This window comes from Leptodactylus fuscus, chromosome 4 (genome assembly GCF_031893055.1).
Source record: "Leptodactylus fuscus isolate aLepFus1 chromosome 4, aLepFus1.hap2, whole genome shotgun sequence".
NCBI lineage: Eukaryota > Metazoa > Chordata > Amphibia > Anura > Leptodactylidae > Leptodactylus > Leptodactylus fuscus.
In genome coordinates this window covers 54,362,809-54,390,739 of record NC_134268.1, presented here as the reverse complement: position 1 = coordinate 54,390,739, position 27,931 = coordinate 54,362,809, and the positions used below count along the sequence as shown (strand labels likewise).

The 27,931-nt window shown below is 39.8% G+C and overlaps 2 protein-coding genes across 3 annotated transcripts in view; one reads left to right on the top strand and one right to left on the bottom strand.

Moving 5' to 3' along the window:
• The window catches only part of LOC142200234 (uncharacterized), a 312,476-nt gene that overhangs the window by 54,786 nt on the left and 229,759 nt on the right, over positions 1-27,931 (bottom strand). The window lies entirely within an intron of this gene.
• CLVS1 (clavesin 1) overlaps positions 14,966-27,931 on the top strand; it is a 70,729-nt gene continuing 57,763 nt past the window's right edge. Inside the window, exon 1 of one of the 2 annotated variants that reach the window (XM_075270461.1) lies at positions 14,966-15,126. The gene's annotated coding sequence lies outside the window, so the exon portion shown is untranslated. Of the gene's footprint in view, positions 15,333-27,931 lie in introns of both variants that reach the window. The other variant, XM_075270462.1, reaches the window with a different exon arrangement.

The following is a 27,931-nucleotide window of genomic DNA, read 5'->3' as shown; positions in this document are numbered from 1 at the left end:
AATAGCCACCTATATATATAGTATATTAGTATATGTTAGATGTGCATTTTGTATTTATCTATATAATGTATATACATATATCTACAAACAGTGAGAGAGATGTGCAAGGGGGAACTGCCCAATTTACGACACAAAGCTTCATCATGTATTAAGCGATCCCTACGCTGGCACAGGGGACATTAGGCCCCGCAAATACATTGGCCTTAATGAATACCCCAATGTGTTGTATAGCATTTAATTTAATGATATGTAATGAGTTAAACATCAAGTCAAAATTACTGAGTCAATTTAATGTTCGCTACTTCTGTATATAAATATGGTATATATATTTATGTAGGCATATATTTAAATATGTCTGAAAGAAGTGAGTGAAATGTAATAAGTAATACAATAATACAATAAATATCTTTCTATACAGTGTTTAAGCTGTGTGCACTGTCTGTATATATTCTATAATTACATATATGAATGTTTATTTAGACATGTCTGTTAGTAGTACCACTTATATAATAATAATCATTATATACAGTGTGTAAGGTGTGTATACTGTATGTATCTCCATATAAGTATGTTTAGGCGTCTGTATATATTTCTATAATTACATATACTGTATGTATATTTATTGAGACATGTCTGTTAGTAGTACCACTTATATAATAAGAATCATTATATACAGTTTGTAAGATGAGTATACTGTATATATCTCCATATGTAAGTAAGTAGTTTAGGTGTCTGTATATATTTCTATATGTATATATATTGAGACATGTCTGTTAGTAGTGCCCAGTGGCGTAACTAGGAATGGCGGGGCCCCGTGGCGAACTTTTGACATGGGGCCCCCCCGACACCGAAGATCTCGACCGAGTCCCTCCTACGCATTCCTGCGCGCTCTATTATGTCCCTTAGTGGCCCCTGCACACAGTATTATATCCCATAGTGGCCCCTGCACACAGTATTATACCCAATAATGGCCCCTGCACACAGTATTATGTCCCTTAGTGGCCCCTGCACACAGTATTATACCCAATAATGGCCCCTGCACACAGTATTATGTCCCTTAGTGGCCCCTGTACACAGTATTATCCCCCATAGTGGCTCCTGTACACAGTATTATCCCCCATAGAGGCCCCTGCACACAGTATTATATCCCATAGTGGCCCCTGCACACAGTATTATACCCAATAATGGCCCCTGCACACAGTATTATACCCAATAATGGCCCCTGCACACAGTATTATGTCCCTTAGTGGCCCCTGCACACAGTATTATCCCCCATAGTGGCTCCTGTACACAGTATTATCCCCCATAGAGGCCCCTGCACACAGTATTATATCCCATAGTGGCCCCTGCACACAGTATTATACCCAATAATGGCCCCTGCACACAGTATTATACCCAATAATGGCCCCTGCACACAGTATTATGTCCCTTAGTGGCCCCTGCACACAGTATTATCCCCCATAGTGGCTCCTGTACACAGTATTATCCCCCATAGTGGCCCCTGCACACAGTATTATGTCCCTTAGTGGCCCCTGCACACAGTATTATGTCCCTTAGTGGCCCCTACAGGACTAAATACTTTCACTGCTGACCGCTATACCAGGACAAATTGTGGATAAAAAAAATTCTGGTCCTGTGCATTACAATTTAGTAACTCCATGTGCCTCATAGTAATAGCAGTTAACCCCATCATCTCCCTCACATTAACCCCTGTTTGCCTCACCATAAGAATTACTGATATGTGAGAGACATGGAGGTAATAATAAAGTATCTTCATTATTATTACCCCCATATGTCTCACATATCAGTAACTCTTATGGTGAAGCAAACAGGGGTTAATGTGAGGGAGATGATGGGGTTAACTGCTATTACTATGAGGCACATGGAGTTACTAAAACACAAGTAATCCCCCCAAATGCCTGATAGTAATAAGTATAGTAACCCCAGTACGTACCTGTGTATCTTCAGTTTCATTTTCCTGGAGCAGCTTCTTCCTCCAGTGCAGGACGGCAGGGATAAGCCCCGCCTCCTCCTCTCATTGGTGGGCAGAGGACAGCAGAGAAAGGGAGGGGGGAGAGAGGGGGAACATCTGAAGCGCTGACAGGAGCCAGAGCTGCAGCTCCTGTGTCTCAGCCGTTGCTGCAGCTTCGGGGCCCCCTGTTGGTGGAAAGTATTCCACCAACAGGGGGCCCCGATCATTATACTCGGGGGTCCGAAAAGACCTCCGAGCATAATGATAGCAGCGGTAGCAGCTGTCACCGGGCCCCTAATGTCCCGGGCCCTGTGGCAGCTGCTACCACTGCTATGGTGGTAGTTACGCCACTGGTAGTGCCACTTATGTATCTTTATATACAGTGTGTAAGGTGTGTGTACTGTCTGTATATATTTCTATAACTGCATATATGTATATTTATTTAGACATTTCTGTTAATAGTGGCACTTATGTAATAAATATCTCTATATAAGTATGTTACAATGTGTACTGTATATATTTCTACATTCGATATTTACATGATATGTGTGATTCCCATCGTCCACTTAATAACTTTATTATGATGGGTCCCTACACTAACACTTTATGTATAGGGTCAGGAAATAATGTTCTTCTATACTCACTGTAGTCTCTAGGAATTTCATCTCTGGGACAAGGCCTATAGGGGGGTAGAGCATTTATTATATAAGTAAAGTCTTAGGGTAGGGACCCATCTGAATGAGGTCGCCGTGACGTGGCAGATGGGCTCGCACAATTTATCAAACTGTGCGCTAAGAACCTCACATTTATACCTGTAGTCAGTGATACATGAAAGTGTAGCCAAGGAGTTTTATCATCTAAAGCTCCACACCAGAAAGATAAACTCACATGTAAGATCTGGGTTTAGTCTCTGACTGACTGGCCTTTGTATGTTTTAACTTGTAAGTGACTTTGTTTTTTGTCTTAGTGTCTCAGGGAGCATTAAACAATAAATCACCTATGCTGGCTGTAGCAATGATATGCAGTACTAACATGACTATGGCAGTGGCCACATGCAGTACATGGTTATTTAATCACACGATCTTGTGAATAGCTGCACTGAGCACAGTGGCGCAACTAGGAATGGCGGGACCGTGGCAAACTTTTGACATGTGACCCCCCCACCTTGCCAGAAGACCTCCACTTGATGACCCCGACCAAATGCTCCCCCCCCCCCGCACTCCTGCGCACACTATTATGCCCCATAGTGGCCCCTGCACATAGTATTATGCCCCATAGTGGCCCCTGCACACACTATTATTCCCCATAGTGGCCCCTGCACACAGTATTATGCCCCATAGTGGCCCCTGCACACAGTATTATGCCCCATAGTGGCATCATATATCGTTAAAGATGGCACTGTCGGCCATCTTTAATGATATAGGTACGTCACTTTAGCCGGGGCTTGTATAGCGACACATAATGACGCAAACCCCGGCCCACATGATGTCACCAAGTAGGCCTGAAGCCTGCTGGAACCAGAAGAGGTAAGTAACAGTGTGTTTTTATGTTCCCTCTCCTCTCCTGAGCCTCCGATCAATATACTCGGGGGTATGAACATACCCCCGAGTATAATGATACTGTTTGTGGGGTCTGTGGGCCCGTGGCCTTACTTACCGATCCTAGCTCCTGCTCACAGTCACCTCTGGTGAAGGAGAAGCACAGGTGGCCATGAGAAAGAGCCAGGATCGGTAAGTAAATAGGGCCCATTACCAGCTGCATTTACTCCAGGTTTCCACCCAGTTTCTGCCCGAAAAATGCGGAGAGAAAAGTCATGCTTGCAAGGCCTTTCTCTCTGCAGTTTTTAAGTGAAATGGGGAATGGAATTCCCAAATGGTCACACAGTGCAAATGTGAACCCAGTCATAGCTGTCAAAAAGGACAAACGGACACAGGGTGGATGCAAAAAGGAAACAAAACATCCGTTACAGATGTATTGATCTGTCCATTTCTCTTGTCCATAAACCAGACACGGTTGTTTAGGTATAGCCAAATCCCTTTGTTCTCTGCACTGTACTTTATCAGGATCACTTATTACTAGGGTAATATTTTGAGCATGGTTGTATACAGGTAAGCTGGGGATTTAGGGTTCTCTTTTGAAACAACCATAGATAATAGATGTCATAATTAACCCATTTGTCCCCCAGGACTATCATAGATGCTAAGTATTAACCATTACACCAGTCTAGGCCATCAGGGACAATGCGAGAATACCATACCATGGCTAACCTCTAAACCCTCTCTCTATGTAACAAGCTGTAATGTAGTACAAGAAGTAAGTTGGTAAAATAAGTATATTTATAGGGGAGAGAAAATCTTGCCAGGATTGCCAAATTAACCCTACACTATATACAGTCCTATGAAAAAGTTTGGGCACCCCTATAAATCTTAATCATTTTTAGTTCTAAATATTTTGGTGTTTGCAACAGCCATTTCAGTTTGATATATCTAATAACTGATGGACACAGTAATATTTCAGGATTGAAATGAGGTTTATTGTACTAACAGAAAATGTGCGATATGCAGTAAACCAAAATTTGACTGGTGCAAAAGTATGGGCACCTCAACAGAAAAGTGACCTTAATATTTAGTAGATCCTCCTTTTGCAAAGATAACAGCCTCTAGTCGCTTCTAGTCAGTTCCTGGATTCTGGATGAAGGGATTTTGGACCATTCCTCTTTACAAAACAATTCAAGTTCAGTTAAGTTTGATGGTCGCTGAGCATGGACAGCCCGCTTCCAATCATCCCACAGATGTTCAATGATATTCAAGTCTGGGGACTGGGATGGCCATTCCAGAACATTGTAATTGTTCCTCTGCATGAATTCCTGAGTCGATTTGGAGCGGTGTTTGGATCATTGTCTTGCTGAAATATCCATCCCCGACGTAACTTCAACTTCGTCACTGATTCTTGAACATTATTCTCAAGAATTTGCTGATACTGAGTGGAATCCATGCGACTCTCAACTTTAACAAGATTCCCGATGCTGGCATTGGCCACACAGCCCCAAAGCATGATGGAACCTCCACCAAATTTTACAGTGGGTAGCAAGTGTTTTTCTTGGAATGCTGTTTTTTTGGACGCCATGCATAACGCCTTTTTGTATGACCAAACAACTCAACCTTTGTTACATCAGTCCACGGGACCTTCTTCCAAAATGAAGCTGGCTTGTCCAAATGTGCTTTTGCATACCTCAGGCGACTCTGTTTGTGGTGTGCTTGCAGAAACGTCTTCTTTCTCATCACTCTCCCATACAGCTTCACCTTGTGCAAAGTGCGCTGTATTGTTGACCGATGCACAGTGACACCATCTGCAGCAAGATGATGCTGCTGCTCTTTGGAGGTGGTCTGTGGATTGTCCTTGACTGTTCTCACCATTCTTCTTCTTCCTTTCTGATATTTTTCTTGGCCTGCACTTCTGGCCTTAACAAGAACTGTCCCTGTGGTCTTCCATTTCGTTACTATGTTCCTCAGTGGAAACTGACAGGTTAAATCTCTGAGACAACTTTTTGTATCCTTCCCCTGAACAACTATGTTGAACAATCTTTGTTTTCAGATCATTTGAGAGCGGGCTGTCCATGCTCGGCGACCATCAAACTTAACTGAACTTGAATTATTTTGTAAAGAGGAATAGTCCAAAATCCCTTCATCCAGGATCCAGGAACTGATTAAAAGCTACAGGAAGCGACTAGAGGCTGTTATCTTTGCAAAAGGAGGATCTACTAAATATTAAGGTCTCTTTTCTGTTGAGGTGCCCATACTTTTGCATCGGTCAAATTTTGGTTTAATGCATATTGCACATTTTCTGTTAGTACAATAAACCTTATTTCAATCCTGATATATTACTGTGTCCATCAGTTATTAGATATATCAAACTGAAATGGCTGCTGCAAACACCAAAATATTTAGAACTAAAAATGATTAAGATTAATAGGGGTGCCCAAATTTTTTCATAGGACTGTACAACTGTCCTGTCTACAGTGGATTCTGCCCTAGAAACCAACCCAAACTGTATACACTTCCACTTAGTAAGGCTGCAATTATTTTTGCATAGACCATTAATGAAGCCAGAAGAGTCTCATAGAAAAGATGCTACTTCGGGAGCACTGCCAAGCACCAAGGATACAAAACACATTTTTACAAGGACGAAGTCAAGACTCGTTCATTAAGTCCAAAATGTGACAAAATACTAGCAGGCATACAGTGCTGAACTAATCTGTACATAGAGACTCATAGATTCCACTAAAACAATATTGCGAATCTAGCAATAAATAAAAGGATAATACATGATAAAAGGCAAGAATACCTAGCAAAAGACTGCAGAGTCTGAACACTGGCCATAGTAAGCACTGGCGATAACGCTTTCTTCTAACTAATTTCTGGACTGATCATCTTAGAAGTCATGCTCAATAATGTAGAAATCTTTCTAATTTGCATGCAAATTTTACTGTTCTTTTTTGAAGGAAACTATTAGCATTGCATTGGTTATAAGTGCCTGAATCTCTTCAGGGTGCCATAAATTCTATTAAAATGCACCACCACTTAAAGTAATAATTTTATCAATCTTAGGAATAGAAAGGTCATTTTTAATGGTGTGAAACTAAAGTGTCTCCCATAAATCGTCAAGGGATGAAACTTTAGAATGAGAAAAATACAATTCTCTCACTCTACTAATGGCGTACAAGCTCACGGACATATGGAATGAATGCTATGAGGGACAGCCAGCTTCATGGCCGTGATGTGGACATTACTGTACATTTGCTTCAATTACTGTATATTTATTTAATTTAGTCTCTGTTCCTCCTCGGTGAAGATCTTGGTGGCTCTAGAGACACATTATAATATGGGAAGTAGTGTATAAGAACATGCTGAAATCTTATCATGGCCATCGGTACACATTACAAGCCAGCATTAACAATGGGAATGACTTCCGACAGTGAAGAAGAATCAAACATGCTGTATTTCAGTATGCCTGATCCTTTATTTTGGAGAGGGTCTGGTAATGGCTGACAACTGTCTCAACACTGAAAACACATGTACACATCATAAATAGTATTAGCAAGATGAAACGTTCACCAGAATGACATTTTCTACTCCTTATTCTAGACAATATTTCCACTCTCTTAAAGAGGTGTTCCATTTTTAAAATTAACTTCCTATTTTAACTTAAAATAACAAATACTAATTGCTTTCCTAATTCAGCCAAGGATCCAGCAGAATGGGGTCTCCATTCAAGATCCCAGTCTCGATGCAGAAACCGCCAAAAATTGGTACAAAGTACAGTAAGGAGGACTTTTTTCTTATTTATTTCAGTTTGGAAATAGCGGACAACTAGCAGACTCCATCATAGCCAATGGGGTTTACCGGTGTCAGTGTGTAACCACTGTAGCGGTCTGGCTTCGTCGTTCAGGGTCCAATGCTAGTGTGAAGCTAGCATTATATAGGGTTATATCACTCCTCCTGTTGGGTAAGAAACTGTAAAGAAGCATGCAACAAACCTGGATATCCTTCACTGGGAAAACTCTCCCTAAAATATGTAATTTCAATTCAGGTATAGATAAATACAAATGTAAGAGTCACCATGGTGTACAAGTGAGGCATACAGATTATGAAATCAAGGCGAGTACAGGCAGGCAATTCAGACGTCAGAAACATATACAGATGCAGTTCAAGGGATAAGAATGCAAATGTAGTAAGATAGGCAGGAGTTCGTGGAAAAGGTGTAGTAGGGCTTGGTGTATAATAAAATGGTGGGTGGTTACCCGGAAATAAACCATGGTTCAGTAACAGAGTGTAGCAGAAGTGACTTAGAGGAGTCATATCAACCAGTTTATGAAAAGTCAAACAATATGCAGCAATTTACAAAACAACAAACCTACTCTAAGTATAAAAAAAAAAGGTAACTGCTTAGAACTTGTGAATTTCAGACTCCATATCATCTTGGCTATCTCATATATAATTCTGACTTGCAGCTATTTAGTTATGCAGAATATTGCCATGTAACTGCATTGTTACTGTTTTGTTCCTAAAATCTAAATTTAATTTTAATTACTTTGTAAATCCACTTTTGGCTTCTGGGCATGCTTTCGATCAGATTCAAACACGTCTCTTCTACATGTTCCCAATGTTGGTGCTTACTGGTCGACTCACTTGGATATAAATACAGCTTTTTCTTCAAATCTACCCTCAAGTGTTCAATTGGGTTGAGGTCTGGGACTGTGGGGGCCAATCCAGCACCTCTGCATCTTGTCATTGAACCATTTCTTTGCTATGTTGTTCTTTTCATACTCATAGTACTCAAGTGTATGACGTAACTCCTCTTGTTGGATACTCACATACAGCTCGGCTTTGAGACCACCATTGAACCTGGTCAAGTATCTAACGCCTTTGACAGTGAAACAACCCCATATCACCTGGTTTCCTTCACCAAACTTGACAGTTCCTTCAATTTCTGTAGCTGTTAGCCCCCTTTTCTCTTGATTCTTCCAGACCCATTTGCACTCATCAGAGCCCAATCTAATGACATTCACCTCTTCATTTTAGATCACCCATTTCCAATCTTCTACTGTCCACTTTTGGTACTTTCTTTGCAAACTCAAGCCAGCACTTCTTCTAACAATATGGAAGTTTTGGTTTCTTCACGTTTTTGGGGCCACCATTCCAGACTTGTGTAACACACGTCACCCGTTCGTACTTGCATGGAGATCAGTGATCAATCTATTATAAAGCCTACAAACCACTGCCATGTTTGTCGCACCAGGACTGGTATTTTTTATGGACGTCCACCTCTTGGTTTTTGAATAGCTGGACAGACTTCATTTTGTATTCTTCCAACTGTCACGGCACTCAAATGATGCAGTCTGGCTTTTTTCTTGGCTGAGAGACTGCTATCGATGAGCTGGTTGATGCTGTTTCTCTTTTCTTGAGAAATCTTCCTCATGGCTGATCCTTGATTTGAACCCTGTGAACTTTCCCTTGGGAATCCACCTAATAACACCCTAATCTATTAAGGAATATGAGAACAGGTTGTAATTTGTAGTATACAAGAAGAAAAAAAATTCAATCACCAGGAGCAAAACAGTAACAATGCAGTTACATGACAAGAATCTGCATAACTAATCATATGCTAAATAGTTGCAAGTCAGATTTATGTATGAGATGTCCAAGATGACTGTCTCTAAAATGATGGTAGTCTCACGTTAGAATCTGTAGTGGATGGTGAGATATGGATGGTGAGATATGGAACCTTCAAGTCAAAAGTTCTTAACATTGTTACCCTTTTGCTTGTCAGTGTATATCTTATAAATGGCACTGAGGTTCCTTTCAATACATCTTTAATCTTTATTGGCCTTGGTGTCATGCACTTGCAGCTGATAACATTAAACGATCACAATAATTTCAACAAACATTGTATAAATCCATAGTACCAGTGATTATAAGAAACATTGTAATATATTTTATGAGTAAAATGCTTCTTTCTCCTTTTATAAGGCTGTTTTATTTCCTCCCTCCTTCCTTGCAAAACTGACTTTCACTCTGCTATATTCATCTTGAGATGGTATGTCAGTCACATGTATTATATTACACATGTCTATAGATGTCAATAGAGAAGTGAGGTGACGTAAGGGGAAGGATTGAGCAGTAGCTAAAAGAGAAAGAACCTGATGCTGAAGCTAAATAAGAAGCCCAAGTACTACATTTGCATCAGTACAGGCCAGTATTTCCCCATATATGCCCTTTGTGTTTTAGAAAGAAATTTAGGGAACAGATTCTTCTATGCTTACTGTGAGCAGTACATGGCAGGTGGTATCCAAGCACCACCAGCTCAGGAAGAACTGCAAACTTGTGAGATAGAAACCTACAGAGGGTAAAACTGCAACAATGTAGAATACAAGTAATCTAATGGAAAGAAATAGTAACGTGGTAGTTTTTCACCTGAAAAAACAGGTATAGTTTAGATCAGTACAACACAGAACAGACATATTTCTCTAGGAACACAGTCACATAGCAAGATACAATGTTTCTTATCTTTTTTCATGTGTAAACAAATGTCTTAATGTAACATTCCTGATAGTGCTAAGATTTTTAAATAGGTATTAAAATGTAAAAATATTCCACTGGAATCCCAAATGTACAATAATGTACAGTAAGCCAAGATCACAGAGGATACACTAATCTATGCAGTATAGGAACCTGTTAGGTAAAAAGTAGGCCAGCTTGTGGAGTTTTCTACCTTTACAAATGTCTGACAAACACAAAGTTAACGCTATGATCAAAGAATGATTCCTGTATATTAGTATGCAGAAAGCAGGGGAATGGTCCCACTGGAGGTAGGCTATTGGTTGTAATGTTAGTGAAGGAATCACGTATAGATTCAGCAGGGTATGTCTGGGGAATATCCTTGACTGCAGTGAGTTTCACAAATCAGAAGAGTACTTGAGACAGTATATACAGTATACACAGTATGCATATATCTATACTCAGTACTGTGCAAAAATTGTAGGTATGTCAGTGCAAGAATACTACAAAATAAGAAGGCTTTACAAAAACAGAAGTTTAATTTAATAATTGATAATTAATTAAATAAAACAATTTTTGGTGTGACATCATTGACTGTGCTTATCACTGTAATTTGGTATCTCAGTACTTCTGACATCACTTGTACTGTGACAATTATTACACTTATAATGTGACATCACTATAATTGTTATCCCTTCCAGCTTCACTGTGCTTCATTAATACATCTGTAATGTGATGTCATTGTGTTTCTAATCCATGTGCTACAATGACGCAGACCTTTCCTTCACCCCCCATATTGAATCACTCGCACGCTCATATCACCTCCACCTTAAAAACATCTCCAGAATACGCCCTTTCCTTACCAGAGATACACTAAAGACACTTATTGTCTCTCTGATTCATTCTCGCCTTGACTACTGTAACTCCTTACTAATCGGTCTTCCCCTCACTAAACTCTCCCCTCTACAATCTATTCTGAATGCAGCGGCCAGGCTCATCTATCAGGCTAGACGCTACAGTGATGCCTCTGGTCTGTGCCAGTCACTACATTGGCTGCCTATTCATTATAGAATACAATATAAAGTTATCACCCTCATCCACAAGGCTCTCCATAATGCTGCACCTCCCTACATTTCCTCCCTCATCTCTGTCTACCACCCAACCCGTGTTCTCCGTTCACTCAATGACCTAACACTTACATCTTCTATTATCAGAACCTCCCACACTCGTATACAAGACTTCTCCCGAGCTGCACCACTTCTCTGGAATGCTTTACCCCAAACAATCAGATTAACTCCCAATTTCTACAGCTTCAAACGCAAACTAAAGACACATCTTTTCAGACAAGCCTATCACAATTCTTAATGTAAACCCTTCCGTACCGTAATTAGAATCCCCAAAATATAACCCTCTTCTGTTCCAGATTACCCCACATGATATGATGTAATTTCAGGCTAATTCTATAGGCCCAAGCTCCATCCACATGTTAAAGGACACCACTAGTGACGGCTCATAAAGTTTTAAGTTTATGTAATGACAGTCACCTCCATTACAAAATTGTCTGACCAATGTATAAGCAATGCCGCCCCTGCTACCTCTTGTGTCACCCCCTCTACCTCATAGATTGTAAGCTCTTGCGAGCTGGGCCCTCAGTCCCATTGTGTGAAATGACTTTCTTTGTAATGTATCTTTCTGTCTGTATTTGAACCCTACAAATTATACAGTGCTGTGGAATATGTTGGCGCTATATAAATAAAATTCATTCATTCTAATTCATTCATTCACTGTTTTGTTCTTTATAATCTCTAAGTGGATATTATGGCAGTATTGTGACATCACAACATTTATTATACTTTACTGGATGTACTAATACTGTATTGTGACATTATGTTTATAATCTCCTAGCAAAAGATATTTCTCATTATTATTCCTGTACGGTGACATGAATGTGTGATTAACCACTTCTGGACAGCCCATAGACTATATACGTCCGGGAAGTGGTTGTCTAGTTCTGACAGGACGTACCTGTACGTCCAGTCAGAACACAGCAGCTGCACAGAGATCGTGCAGCTGCTTTCAATAGGAGCCGGCTGTAACTTCAGCCGGAGCTCCCAGAGAGAAGACAGGGCAGATTTATTACCTCCCCTGCCTTCTCGATCGCTGTGTATACAGCGCTCAATGAGCGCTGTATACACAGCTATGGACGCTGCCATAAATCAGCTGCCCTCTGACCCAGCTGACACATGATCCGCAGGGAGCAGAGTCTTACAAGAGCTGCTGGGTCCTACAGGACCCCAGATCAGCTCAGTAAGCTGTGTATACAGCGTGTAGGAGGCTGGAATTCTCCTGCAACTGAGGCTAAATGTACCAGCCCCAGTTATAGGAGAAATCAGCCTCCAGTACAAAAAAATAAGTGATCAGATGTCCCCAAAGGTCTCTTATCACCTTATGGGGACACAATCTGGAAAAAAAAATATAAATAAAATAAATAAATAAAATAAATAAAATATAAAAAAATAAAAATATAATAAAAAAGTTTAAAAAAAATGTAAATAAAATAATAATAAAAAATAAATAAATAATACGCTAATAAAACGCCGTTATTAAAGGTTATAGCCCCACCCCCGACAACACCTTACAAAATAAAAATCACCGTAACGGAGAGGAAAAACTATTTTATAAACTTTTTCAGTGACATTTTGTGTTATTAAATAAAAAAAAAATTCTAAGTTGAAAACCAGACACAATTTCCCTCCTATTTTGTTTATATTTTCCTGGATATAAAAAAAATTAAAACACATTCGAAAATAAAGATAACATAAAAATAAAGCCCTATGTGTCCCCGAAAAAAGACGCAAAAATTAGTTGACTGAGACATACGGGAAAAATGTTACAGACCTCAAAACCACACCTACAAAATAAACCTAAAATGTGTCTGGTCCTGGACCACAAATTGGCCCGGTACTGAAGTGGTTAAGCATTACAAGACATAAACATATGAGAGATATTTCTGGGTGTTTCAACAGGGAACTGATAGCTGAGAGAATCCAAAGGGTCACATAAGATAGGAAAACTATAAAGTGCATCTTATATTGGATGGCTATGTTACCTGCTTGCTCCAGGGGTTACATATCAGTACTTATCAATAAATCATCTGTTGCTTTGCGTTGTACTTTTTACAACTTTTTATGAGCGGGTGCCTAAAACTCAACTACATATTCTAGAAGCGTCCTCATATAGAATATGCAGGGAAAGATTGCCAAGCAAGTTCATGCTTCTTTTAACATAGGAAAGTATCTTGCTGGCCTTAGAAGTAGCAGATTGACACTGAATGTTGAAATGCATCCAGATCCTTCTAGTTCTTCTGCTAGTTTTATCCCCTCATCTGTACCTAGAAGTATAATTTTATATTTGTCCATTCATTTGTCAAGTGTATTTCTGAACAAGTGTAACCAAGCCAGCTTGCAATCTATAAACCATCCATATTGACTGTAACATTGTGTCATCTGCAAAGATGGAAACAGTGCCATGTATTCCATTTCATACAGTATATCACCTATACATAAGCTATTAATAGCAGTCCCAGGACTAAACCCAGGGTATACTACTGATAAGAGTATGATCACATGGAGTATTTTGCAGGCGGATTTTGACGTGGAATCTTCCTCAAAATCTGCCTGCAAAAACATCTCCCATTCATTTCAATGGGAGCCGCTCGCTTTTCTTTCCTGCTAGCGATTTTTTTCAGCTAGCGGGGAAAACAAGCGACATGCCCTATCTTCCTGCGGATTCCTGCAGCTCGAGACTCACTCATGATTAGGCCCATTCATCCAGGCCTAATCAGGAGCAGGATGCCGCAACGCGTCTAGCCGCGTGGAAAAGTCACAAAAAGGTTTCTGCCGTGTGAACTTACCCTAACTGAGGATCAGACAAAGTTTAAATCATTTACCAAAAATCTCTGGATAACCATTTAATGTCTGTATTTTTCATAGATAATAGTAACTTCCAGTTGATGTGTAACCCTCAGTCTGTAAAAATTAACATCAAAAACTATAACAAAAGTTCACCTAGCGCTCTGGGATACCTGCACTAATGCAATCGTGGTCTGTATTATGAGAAAAATAGATGCTCACGTTTTGCCTTGATACCAAGGTTACATGTGCAATACTGTGCACCATTTGGCCACCGGTATACTGTATAGAAAGGATACAGATGAACTGGAGAAGGTACTTCTGTTATCCAATCTTTTCTACTGTGTTAATAAGTGAATATGGTTGCACTGTGACCCTGATGTTACCTGTGACTATAAATGCAAAAAAATAAAGCATTGATCAATTTTTCAGTCACTTGGCATCGCAGTAGGGATAACCCAATTAATCCACATCAGTCCAGGTGTCATAGGGTGACATGGTGACTGGTGTCATGGCCAAAATCGCTGTGCAGCTCCAGCCTTATACAGCACTAGAGCCTTTCTAAAATTAAGGAGTTTTGTGTTATAGTATATGCAATGTTACAGCAGTCATATAGAAATATTAGATATATTACATTTTCTATATCTCTAATTTGATGTTTCTTATTCTCATCACATATACATTGACTAGCCTCAATGCTATACTTTCCATTATGTTTATAAACCGAGTATAAGATCTAATTTCGTTGCTGTAAATTTGCTCTAGAAACTAGATTCAGAGATTTTACATATATATGTTTACTGTTAAACAATGTAGGATACTAAAATGACCGTATTATCAGCCTATCATTTGTGCATATATTAGGTAATATCTGTTCCACAGAGAAATGCGAAATTCAGATTCAATATTTGCTCCACAATTTCCGATCCACCAATAAGATATCAGGGGTGGGTCTGCTCTTGCAAGCAAAGGTTTTTTTTTTCTTCCTCTATTGCCTTGAAGACAAGCACTGCTGGGGAGGACTCTTTCACTGCCTCCTTCCAGCTCATTCTCTGGCACACAAGCCTTCTGGCAAAGCCCACAGCTGAAGACATTATTCTGGGAACTTGACTAAAGTAGACAGCTCATATTTCCATATCCAAGATGGACAGCTTGGTCCTTTCCGCACGGATTTAACGCGTAACAGGTACGTGAAGATTATACAATGTTAGGATTGTATGTAGCTGCAGCATTTCAGCACTTGAGCGCATGGACAGCTCCCATCTGCAGTGTCTCAGCTCGAGCCTTCCTGTCCAACAATGCTTGGCTTCATCATCTGCCACACACAATCCTGATGCTATTACTGAGACAAAAAGCACAGGAGTTCAGGACCAGGACATGCTGATGGTTCTGGTGAGTCAGCATAAAGGAGAAGAAGCCAAAAAAAACAAACGCATGGGCTGTGACTAATCCAATATATAAAATCATCAAGCCGTTCTATAGTGGGCCATTTTTATATATCTTTTAAGACATACAAATCTGGTTTTATGCTGCTGGATAAGAGACAAAGCATTCAGAGGCAGGAGGCATAGAAGGGGTTAAGTCGTGGGCAATGAGCAGGCAAAAAAGTGATTGGGTGCAACGGTGATCAGTCTGCTGGTGAGAAGATTAAATTATGTAGATGAATGTGTTAGCAAAGCAGATGCCGCTGGTAATCCTAGGGCTTGTGTAATGAAAGGGTTAATGCAGATTGGAGGAAACAAAGGTAATGGTACAAAAGACGAGAGCTTAGGTGAAGCGATGGTTACGAAGGAGCCTAATGGTGGGATGCTGATGCTAAAGTAAGTTCATCTTGTACTGAAATTACTGGAAAATAAATGACTATATACTATATTCTGCTATATATATATATATATATATATATATATATATATATATATATATATATATTTATACATCTCATATATATCTGATACGTAATAGATTTTCTGCTTTTTTTATTTTCTTGCTAAATTGTATTCAAGTAATCTCTACTGTAGGTAAATGTACATTGAAAATTGCATATGATGGGGACAATAATATAGGAATGAGGTTGTACTTTATAATCAAAGCAGATTTATATATACAATTGTAGATGGAATATTTATATCTTTATGTCTATCTATTAATATATATATCAAACAAAGGCCTTATAAATCATTACGGACCATGTTAAGTACAATCCAAGGTGCCGTGTCTCCAATAATGCTTCATCATGCACCTTAGGGCTAACTCTACAAATCCTCTGCATCTAGATATTCTTGTTAATGGTCTCTATAAGGAGGTGGATTAGATGACGTCTGTATCAGAATATGCTGTGATAAACCCTAAGTATAGGATGATTTTAGGCAGCTCTTTCTGCTTTCTCTTTGCTAAGAGATCAGTATGACCTGATGAACATACAACTTTATACCATGTACATAAATTGTTAACCTGTTGCGTTCGTGATAGCTCAGAAAGGGGCGATGGCTTTGATGCGAAAGTGTTGTTTCGGACGTACTTTGGAAGTATTGCGATGTCCTTCAAACATCTGTTGCTGGGGTGTGAAGTGAAGAGGAGTCTCTAGGTCACATGCAGCTTGATGTCAAAAATACCTGGCAGGTACCTGGCAGCTTCTTCCATAACCCTTGAGAAGGAAAAGGTGCCAGAATGGATGGACAAGGAGATGGCATTGAAAGCTTTTCTTGTGCATCATATTTCTAATATATTTGCACTATTTATCTAAATGAGGTATAATAATTTACAAATAGCTGATCTCTGAAATCACAAAAATGGTTGGCAGTCCCATTTTATCAAGCCCCTCCCAGTTGACCATTATTAAAAGATGACTTCTCATTCCATGACTATACCTGTCATATGTGAGGAGAGAAAAGTTGCCCAAAGACTGAGGGGCCTCTATACTACAGTAAGCTACAATTTCCAAAAAAGAAAACATTAGGGGCAACACGGTGGCTCAGTGCTTAGCACTGTAGCCTTGCAGCGCTGTAGTCCTGGGCTTGAATCCCACCAGGAACAACATCTGCAAGGAGTTTGTATGTTCTCCCCACGATTGCGTAGATTTCCTCCCATTCTACAAAAGACATACTGATAGGAAGAAAAAAAAAAAGTACATTGTGATCCCTATATGGGGCTCACAATCTACATTAAAAAAAAAAAAGAAAAAAAATTATACTTCATGTACAATAAAGCTGCTCCATTTCAAGGGAATGGGAGTAGAGCTGCAGTTCCTGCTGCCACCACTACAGTCTACGGAGCTCTGTACACTACATACAGCTTCCTGTCTGTACAATGTATCAGTGACCCTGGGAACTGCATTTATGCTTCCATTCACTTAAATTGGGGCAGAGCTGCTTCCGGCCATTACCTAATATAGGGCTTCTGGTGACTGAAACAGCTGATCGTGCAGGGTCTGTGTGTTGGACACAAACTTCTCTAATACTTCTAATACCGATGACCTATCTTTTGGATAGGACATAAGTATCCAACTTTGCTAGATCCTGGACAATCCCTGTGTATACACAGTTGTCAAGCTCAATATGACGCTAAAAAGTATTAATTCATAGATCAAATGCAAGGTTGTTTTTTTTTTTTTCAATAGGGCCATATATCTTCAAAAGACCACCTCTTTGAGAAGTTCACCTCTTTATCCAGGTCAGACTTCATGTGACAGGTTTTCAGTTACAATGCACAGATATAGGAGTCTTTAACTTGCATCTGATAACTTGCTGCAGAGGTCACAAAAGCCATCAAAAATCTTTGAACCTGCCAAATATTAGTTTCTTGCAACTGTTTACTTAACTCAAGAATTGATATTCATGGCTTACCCCAAGTATAGGTGATTAATATCAGGTTGGTGAAGAGGAGTCCGACACCCTGGCACCTTCACTGATAAGCTGATATATGCACAGTGTATGGAGCCAGAGCTAGATGACTCTGTACACTGTGTAGAGACCATACCACACTACTGCATCTCATCTCCCATTCACTCATTGCCCATCAGCTGATCAATGGACATAATGATGAAGATAAGGATAAATGGGAACTGTGCTGCAATGGCATGAAACAGTCACTACACAGCTGATCAGTTTGGGATGCAGAGTGTTGAACCTCCCACTTTTCCAAAATTAATGGCCCATTCTAAGGCTAGGCCATTAATATTATCCCTGGACAACCCATTTAAAGGGATTCATTAAAATGACTATTTTTGTCCATAAAGTGTAGGAATAGTCTTAAGAAAGGCTATTCTTCTCCTACCTTTAGCTGTCTCCTCCGCACCACCGTTTGGTAGAAATCCCAGTTTTCTTCGGTATACAAGTGAGTTCTCTCTCAGCACTAGGGGCAGTCCCTAGTGCTCAAACAGCACTGCGGGCATCACCAATGCTGCGTGAGAACTTTCCAGCGCCGCCTCCATCTTCATCTGGAATGGCCTCTCTCCGTGTGTTCTTCCAGCGCTGGGGGTCAAACTTCTACACATGTGCAGTTGGCTCTGCCATCGGGCCTTGGGCAGAGCCAACTGAACATGCCCGTGACCATTTTTTTGTGGCTACGAGCATAAGCGGCCTGATGGCAGAGTGTAAGCAGCCCAATGGCAGAGCTGACTGCACATGCGTAAAATTTTGACACCCCCCCCCCCCCCCCCAGCGCCGGAAGAAGATGCGGAGAGAGGCCATTCCAGACGAAGATGTAGGAGGCACTGGAGATTTCTCTCGCAACATGGGGGACACCCCCAGTACTGTTTGAGTGCTGGGGACCGCCCCCAGTGCTGCGAGAAAACTCATTTGCATACCAAGAAAAACTAGGATTTCTACCGAACGGCGGTGCGGAGAAGACTTCTAAAGGTAGTTGAAGAATAGCCTTTCTTAAGGCTATCCCTACGTGTTAGGGACAAATAAAATCTCATTTTAATGATAGAATCCTTTTAAGTGTTACTACATCTATTATACATATAGGTCATCTTCTGTGACTAGACCACCCACCTAGAAGATCACTTTGTAATTTTGGGTGTTCATCTCAAAGAGGTTTCACTATATATTGTAGTTATTCTCAAATAAATATGTAAGATTTAATCACATTCTTGCATATTCTAATATTTTTGGTTTATCACCTCCCTTCAATCATGAACCATCCCCAATGCTACGTTGTTTACTCTGTAAAATCGCATATATATAAATGTACTAACACAAATGTAACATCATTATTAAAATTGCCCCATGTAGTTGTTTGAGGTGCTGAATGCAATAATAATATGCATTTCAGATCTCCCATGGTAGATCTCCAGCTCTGCTTGGTATTATGTTAATACTCCAACAGCTGTTTTATGGCAATCCATAGTCTGCTAATGGATCTGCAGGGTGACCACGATGAATCTGAAATTCCCCAGACAGCTCTACAGGTTATTATTGAATCACTCTAGCATCTAGTATGTTAAATTAAAACACAATATCAGGGAATTATTATGGACATTATTACTTGATATATTCTGTAATGAAGCTTCAAAATTAGTTCCTTGCCTTTAAGTTTATTAAGGTATGGAGATGTATATGGATGTATATAGTAAGTCTAAGAGATCCCGCTCCTCAGTACATGACTTATACCTAAATCTCACAAAAACATATTGCTAAGAAAAATAAGTCATACATAGAACCTGTCTCTATTCCTGACATATCTGTTTTAGTAAATGTTTGCATTACCCATATCATAACAATTCTGAAATATCTTTTATTACATCTCTGTGTTGTGCTGTTCCTGTTATAACTTCTAGAAATATGTGATAATAATGACAACTGAGTGTTACTAGGTAGGGTATGTCAGTGACAGTGTCAGGGTGTATAGGGTCACATCCCTTTGACATGGAGAATGATAATGGACACTCGTACATGTATTCACAACAAAGGAACACATGTGGGCAGGGAGAAAAGTTTGCATTGCAGTGTTTGTTTACATCCATGACATACCCAGATCAATCCCTATGGGCTTATCCCATGTCTATTGATAAATGTATATAAGGAGACAATTTGATGCTGCATTTCTAGGACCAGCACACAAGGATTTGTGCACCTAATTTTCCCCTACATTGATGTGGAAAAGCAAGGTCCAGTTTTCCACAGAATCCAGAACACCACATGTATTAACATTTGCTCTTTCCTCATACAGTATTTGTGCACACAGATTAAGTGTTCCGAATTTTGCAGCATTTGTAGCCCAAAACAATCCCTATGTCTTATCATGATGATTAACGGATCCATCTTGTCCTGTTAACTATATATATGTGGCCATAATGACGTGATTGCACCTTAAAAACAATCAAATAATCGGATACCAAAAGAGGGAAACTACCAATTTGGTCAATACATCAGTGCCCAAAGTCAGAGCCTATAGTCCTCCACCATGAAACAATAACCTATAACTTTATGGGAAGAGGCGTAACAAGAAGCTCCTTGGCCCCAATGTAAAATCTGTACTAGGCCCCTGACTATAATGTATTGTCTACCATACTCCTCATAATGGGCTGAGATACCTTATGGGAGCTCTAAGGGCTCGTTCACAAGGGGCAAGAGGGGGAGGATTTTGGCGTTGAATCCACGTCATAATCCACCCCCTCACAATGTAGACCGCTAGCTTACTTTTTTCCGTGAGCGGCATGTTCCCACTCACAGAAAAAATAAAGGAGCTGCCCTTTCTTTAGGCAGACTCCACGGCTGATTCAGCCCCAGCGTCCGCCTTGCGGCAGCACCCTCCCGACTAGGCCCATTCATTTGAGCCTACTCCGGAGGGGGAAGTCGCGACTGTCGGAAGCCGTGACAGTCGTGGCAGGCGCATTTTGGTCCAATTCGGATGTGACTTCCCGCATCAGAATCAGGACCAAAATACGCCATCCCGCTCCCCATGTGAACTAGTCCTAAGACTCCTAGCCTGCATGCAACTACTCCCCTGTTTATGGGTTAAATGAAAATATTTGATGCCTTCCAGCCATTGATATTGGGATTCAATCATACGTTCCCCCAGGGGCTGATGTGGACACGCAAAATATTATCGTTTAACGGTGTGAAGAGGTTTGTGGATCTTGTACTATTTCGCTACATTTGCCATTGTTTTCGCCTTGTCACTATCTGGTATGCTCATGCTTCCTACACCACCATTGATAAATCGTCACACTATTTCTCCTATAACATACTGTGCTGTATAATTTATAAACTTACATAAGCAAACACTGACAAGTCCCCTAAGATAAAATCCAGTTAAATTCAAGATAAACCTATGCTGTGAAATGGACATTCCTAATGGTATGTATACTGTAATCCAGGCAACCTTCAACTCCTATAGATTTTTCATAGACCTTCCCCTTCTATGGTGACGATTCTGAGCTAAGAAAACAAGTATTGCTTCTAACAGAGAATAACATCCAGGCTTCTGACTTAGGTTCATGCTCCTATTAATAGAAGTGTATTCAGGAGCAAGTCAGAAGCAAATATTCATTGACCAGTAGGCATTTGCTAGACTGGAACAGATGGAAAGCACACAAAGCAAGGATTTTAAAAATGCAGGGTGTAAATGAAATGTTCCGGCATAACAATTAATTGCCATTGATTCAGGTCCATTCATTATTGGAAATCCAGTTTACCAATTAAGCGCAGTGGTCGTATCAGCGCCGTAAATTATACGCCATTGTTCAATGGTTAACAGGTTATCAAGACAAATTATACTACGTGCATATGCAATATCTATCATTATGTTTAATTGTTTAATTGTTATGTCTCTTTGTAAAAACTATCCATAATTATAATCTTAACTGTTCCGTCTATCTAACTACCTATAGATATAGTCCTCGATCCATCCCTTATATTTATCTTTACTCATATTCTGTATATGTATGTATGCATGTGAGTATAAATCTATTACATTATTAGTTATACATAGAGATGAGCGAACAGTGTTCTATCGAACACATGTTCGATCGGATATCAGGGTGTTCGCCATGTTCGAATCGAATCGAACACCGCGTGGTAAAGTGCGCCAAAATTTGATTCCCCTCCCACCTTCCCTGGCGCCTTTTTTGCACCAATAACAGCGCAGGGGAGGTGGGACAGGAACTACGACACCGGGGGCATTGAAAAAAATTGGAAAAAGTCATTGGCTGCCGAAATCAGGTGACCTCCATTTTAGACGAATAGTGGATTTCAAATCCGGGTCATATGAGAATGTGAACTTTGTGACTATGAGACAGGGATAGCTGTACAGGCAGGGATAGCTAGGGATAACCTTTATTTAGGGGGGAATGTTATTAAAAATAACTTTTTGGGGCTCTATCGGGTGTGTAATTGTGATTTTTGTGAGATAAACTTTTTCCCATAGGGATGCATTGGCCAGCGCTGATTGGCCAGAGTACGGAACTCGACCAATCAGCGCTGGCTCTGCTGGAGGAGGCGGAGACTAAGATCGCTCCACACCAGTCTCCATTCAGGTCCGACCTTAGACTCCGCCTCCTCCAGCAGAGCCAGCGCTGATTGGCCGAATTCCGTACTCTGGCCAATCAGCACTGGCTAATGCATTGTATTGGCGTGATGAAGCAGTGCTGAATGTGTGTGCTTAGCACACACATTCAGCTCTACTTCATCAGGCTACTAGAATACATTGGCCAATCAGCGCTGGCCAATGCATTCTATTAGCTTGATGAAGCAGAGTGTGCACAAGGGTTCAAGCGCACCCTCGGCTCTGATGTAGCAGAGCCGAGGCTGCACAAGGGTTCAAGCGCACCCTATCTATCTATCTATCTATCTATCTATCTATCTATCTCCTATCTATCTATCTATCTATCTATCTATCTATCTATCTATCTATTAATCTATCTATCATCTATCCCTCTATCTATATATCCCTGTCTGTCTTTATATTGTCTATATTGTTATTATCTATCTATCTATCTATCTATCTATCTATCTATCTATCTATCTATCTATCTATCTATCTATTTATCCATCTATCTATATATCCCTGTCTGTCTTTATATTGTCTATATTGTTATCTATCATCTATCTTTGTACATGACAAGTATAATATATACAAATTTGCTTTGTCTTCAAATACTGCCTGAATGCTCAGTTATGTGTAATATACTTTATGCCCTAGAACTGCAGTTTTGCATCAATCTTTTGTACAAATTCTAAACCCAAGCGTGCATTATTTGTGGTCTTGGTGTATGTTCTGGCAGACTATTAGCATATGTGCACACATTCTTCTCAATGAACATCTGCTCCATTGTAGAAGGCACACATCTTTCTCAGCGGCAGAGCTGATCTGGAGAAGCCTTTTGTGAAGCCGAGCATTAGTGGGATTGAGTACTGCCTTGAACTATTTAATTTACAAGGGATTGAAGAATAGGCTGACATTATTATGTGGGTGCATTCAATCTTCTTGACTGAGAGAATGCCATGCCCATGGCCAACATCAAGCATTTACTTACATTTGTGTCAGATTATTAAAACTCTGTAGAAAGACATATCTGACAATATGATTCCTTTTCCTAAGATATTTCTTTTGATCTGAAGACAGGATCTCATCATCTGAAAAATGGACTTTGTGTTCCCTGACAGTATGGAAAACATTGTAGATTAGATGATACCGTCAAATACTGGTTACATGGCAGGAATATTGAAAAGTAATTCTTTTCCATTGAATCCATATTACTGCATATCTTCATTTTTGAACATTTCACGGATAAAGGGGTTCTGCGCTTTGGACAAGCTTTTAGATTGCGGTTATATACCTAAACTAATGGCCTTCATGGGTATTAACTACTGGTGGATTATTAGAAAGACATATGGAGGGCGCCCTATTCTGAGATACTGGAAAACAAGGGGTGCATAACAGGCTGCAGGGGCTTTTGACTGTCTGTGTTCTGCCCTGTTTTAATTTGTGGCCTATGTTATAACCCAATCTAATCCATGGGGTGCTAAACTCAGTATCCCCAATAATCTGTGCTTGTGCAGTGTACATGTGCCGCAAATATTCATTATGGAAAATATAGTAAATTGCAGATAAAATATGTACAGGGTAGCAGGGTAATATTCCCTATTATAAGATAGATAGATAGATAGATAGATAGATAGATAGATAGATAGATAGATATGAGATAGATAGATAGATAGATAGATAGATAGATAGATAGAGTAGATAGGAGATGGATAGATAGATAGATAGATAGATAGATAGATAGATAGATAGATAGATAGATAGGAGATAGATGGATAGATAGATAGATAGATAGATAATGAGAGATAGATAGATAGATAGATAGATAGATAGATAGATAGGAGATAGATGGATAGATAGATAGATAGATAGATAGATAGATAGATAGATAGATAAATAGATAGATAGATAGATAGATAGATAGATAGATAGATAATGAGAGATGATAGATAGATAGATAGATAGATAGATAGATAGATAGATAGATAGGAGATAGATGGATAGATAGATAGATAGATAGATAGATAGATAGATAGATAGATAGATAATGAGAGATAGATAGATAGATAGATAGATACATAGATAGGAGATAGATGGATAGATAGATAGATAGATAGATAGATAGATACATAGATACATAGATAGATAGATAAATAGATAGATAGATAATGAGAGATGATAGATAGATAGATAGATAGATAGATAGATAGATAGATAGATAGATAGATAGATAGATAGATAGAGTGATGGATGGATAGATAGATAGATAGATAGATAGATAGATAGATAGATAGATAGATAGATAGATAGGAGATAGATAATGAGAGATAGATAGATGGATAGAGTAGATAGGAGATAGATAGATAGATAGATAGATAGATAGATAGATAGATAGATAGATAGATAGATAGATAGAGTAGATAGGAGATAGATCCAAAAATATCAGGAACAAAAATCATAAATGCCAATATGGCAGATTATTTTCAAATACGCTCAGCATGGCGTGTTTATGTGCAGTACAACGTGTAAAGTGGATGTTAATGTATTATTAAATGCACTATGAATACTTGACATCTAGTTCAGCAATCTCTGTCGCGCCGTACTTTATCTCGCAGTAGATAATAATCATTCCAGCAATATGCAGTACTTATATTCTCAAAATGGCGTTTATTTTTGCCATCTCTATAAAATGTTAAAGGATCCTGTGTTAAGCATAAACTATCTTGAGGTTAGGAAATCTCTAGGACGGCCAAAGCTGATCAAGCAGAATCACTTGTATATACAACATTGTAGTGTGGATCCATTATGTTGGATATATGCAGGAAAGGGGTAAAATGGGAGGGGGCCACATGAGTTGTGTTGCAAAGCTGAAGGGACTATTGGTTTTTCTGAGGCTTCAGACCTTCAGACTTCTTTACTTTGGGTGAGACTTGTAACCGCAGCAGTTTCCATCCATAAATCATAGCTATATTACAATATCATAGTGACTTACATCTGACCCCAATGTTTCCCTATAAGTGAAAAAATCCCAGGTGACTTGCTCAGATTTTTTGTGATTTTTTTCTGCCATACTGGAACATTGAGGTTAAAGGGAACCTGTCAAATGTAAAGTGCCAGTGAAGTCTGCAGGCAGTGAGTGGTAGAGCAGAAGCAGATTGATATATATTTTTTGTGTGGCAAGATTTAGTTTATCTTGTCATTTATCTATTGAAATCTCTGCTCTTTCTATGTCAAGGAGGCGGTCCTATGAGTGATTGACAGCCGCCATCTATGACTGTGCATGCGGAGACCTGTCAATCACTGATAGGACCGCCTCCTTGACTTCTCAACACGGAAAGTGCAGCGATTTCAATCGATAAATGGTTGGTTATGCTGAATCTTTTCACATAAAACTATACATCGATCTGCTCAGCTCCTTCTACTGTATAACATGCTTCCTACAGATTGCACTGCATTGTTAATGTGACAGGTTGCCTTTAAAATGTTACCCAGTCTAAAGAAACCCTATCTCATGTTCTCTTTAAACTACTAAACCCAGCAGTCCTGGAAGTAATTCAATAGAATTCATGGAGCCAACTAACACAATCTCAATTTTGCTTTACAAGATCAGTTAACCATCAAAACTATTGCTATTCCACGTATTACCAGCTGCCTATATACATGTCACAGGAAATTATTGAGCTACAGTAATGCCACAATTTTACCATGACTTATGACCAACTATATATGTGTTCTTCTATATCTTTCCTCTTAACTGTATAAGTGTGTCATAGAATGACTGTTTTTTCAAAGCAACAAAGTTTTAAGATATTTAGTCACAGGATATCTATGATATGTTTCTATTTGTGCTCACCAAGTGGTTGTGTTGTATACAGCAGCCTGGTTTGTTAGAATGTTGTGATGTTCTATCGAACTGAATTAATGATGATTGTATTGTTTAAATAAATGTGAGTTACAGCAATGTTGGACACATTTGTATGTCACCAAGGAGCTCTATCCTTCAATTTCTCAATCTTTTCAAGGGACATACCCCCTATTAAGAAAGGTTCCAACTGAGTACACCCAAAGTAACGATCACTTATAATACACTAAGGCTTTGTTTGGAGCATACGTCAACACTTGTGTGCCCGCACATGTAGTGAAATGGCCCTCCAGTGCCCCCACATGTAATAAAATGACTCCTTCAGTGTCCTCGATATGTAGTATAATGAGCCTATCAGTGTCCCCACATGTAGTGTAATGGCCTCCTTAGTGCTCCCACATGTAGTAGAATGATCCCTTCAGTGCTCCTACATGTAGTAGAATGGTCCCTTCAGTACCCTCCACATGTAGTAGAATGGTCTCCTCAGTGTCCCTACATGTAGTGTAATGGACTCCTCAGTGCACCCACATGTAGTAGAATAGTCTCCTCAGTGCTTCCACATGTAGTGTAATGGTCTCCTCAGTGCTCTCACATGTAGTGTAATGGACTCCTCAGTGTCTCAACATGTAGTAGAATAGTCTCCTCAGTGCTCTCACATGTAGTGTAATGGTCTCCTCAGTGCTTCCACATGTAGCGTAATGGACTCCTCAGATCTTCCACATGTAGTGTAATGGTCTCCTCAGTGCTTCTACATGTAGTGTAATGGCCTCCTCAGTGCTTCCACATGTAGTAGAATGGTCTCCTCAGTGCTCCCACATGTAGTATAATGGCCTCCTCAGTGCTTCCACATGTAGTAGAATGGTCTCCTCAGTGCTTCCACATGTAGTAGAATGGTCTCCTCAGTGCTCCCACATGTAGTATAATGGCCTCCTCAGTGCTTCCACATGTAGTAGAATGGTCTCCTCAGTGCTGCCACATGTAGTAGAATGGTCTCCTCAGTGCTCCCACATGTAGTGTAATGGCCTCCTCAGTGTTCCTACATGTAGTAAAATGGTCCCTTCAGTGCTCCCAAACCCAGGTATGTTTAAAAATTGAGTGGATAGCCACATTTATTATGCATCACTCTACCCCAGGACCTGCTGTGGTGTCAGAACTTGGCACCTGGAGCAGGATAGAACATTTACTTCTCTGGGCGCCTGTAACTGCTATGAGCACTGATGGGACGATGCATTGCCCTTCTAAAGTAAAGCTGCACAGGGGACTGCAGGGTGTACCCCAGGGGTACATGTAATGCAGATAAAGAACCACTGCTCTCACCTATTTCCATCTCCAGGATTATGTTCCAACCTGTAGCTAACTGACCTGTTTTACCCAATACATTGCTATTTCTATATTGTTCCATTTCTCAGTTGATTCTGCCTCGTCAGAGTTTACAGCTCATTGCATAGGTTACAGGCTTCCTCTCTGGTTGGGCTGATGATGTCCCTTTTCCGGTCTTCTATATTCTTTTTTCTTTCTCTGCAAAGTGTTTTCAGCTGAAGAGACCTGAAAGGATATAGAAAATTGCTTTATCAGTGCCCAGAAAGAAAAGTGCAGTAGGGATACGTTTGTGGCCTAAGCTGAAAAACAGGAATTGAAGGGG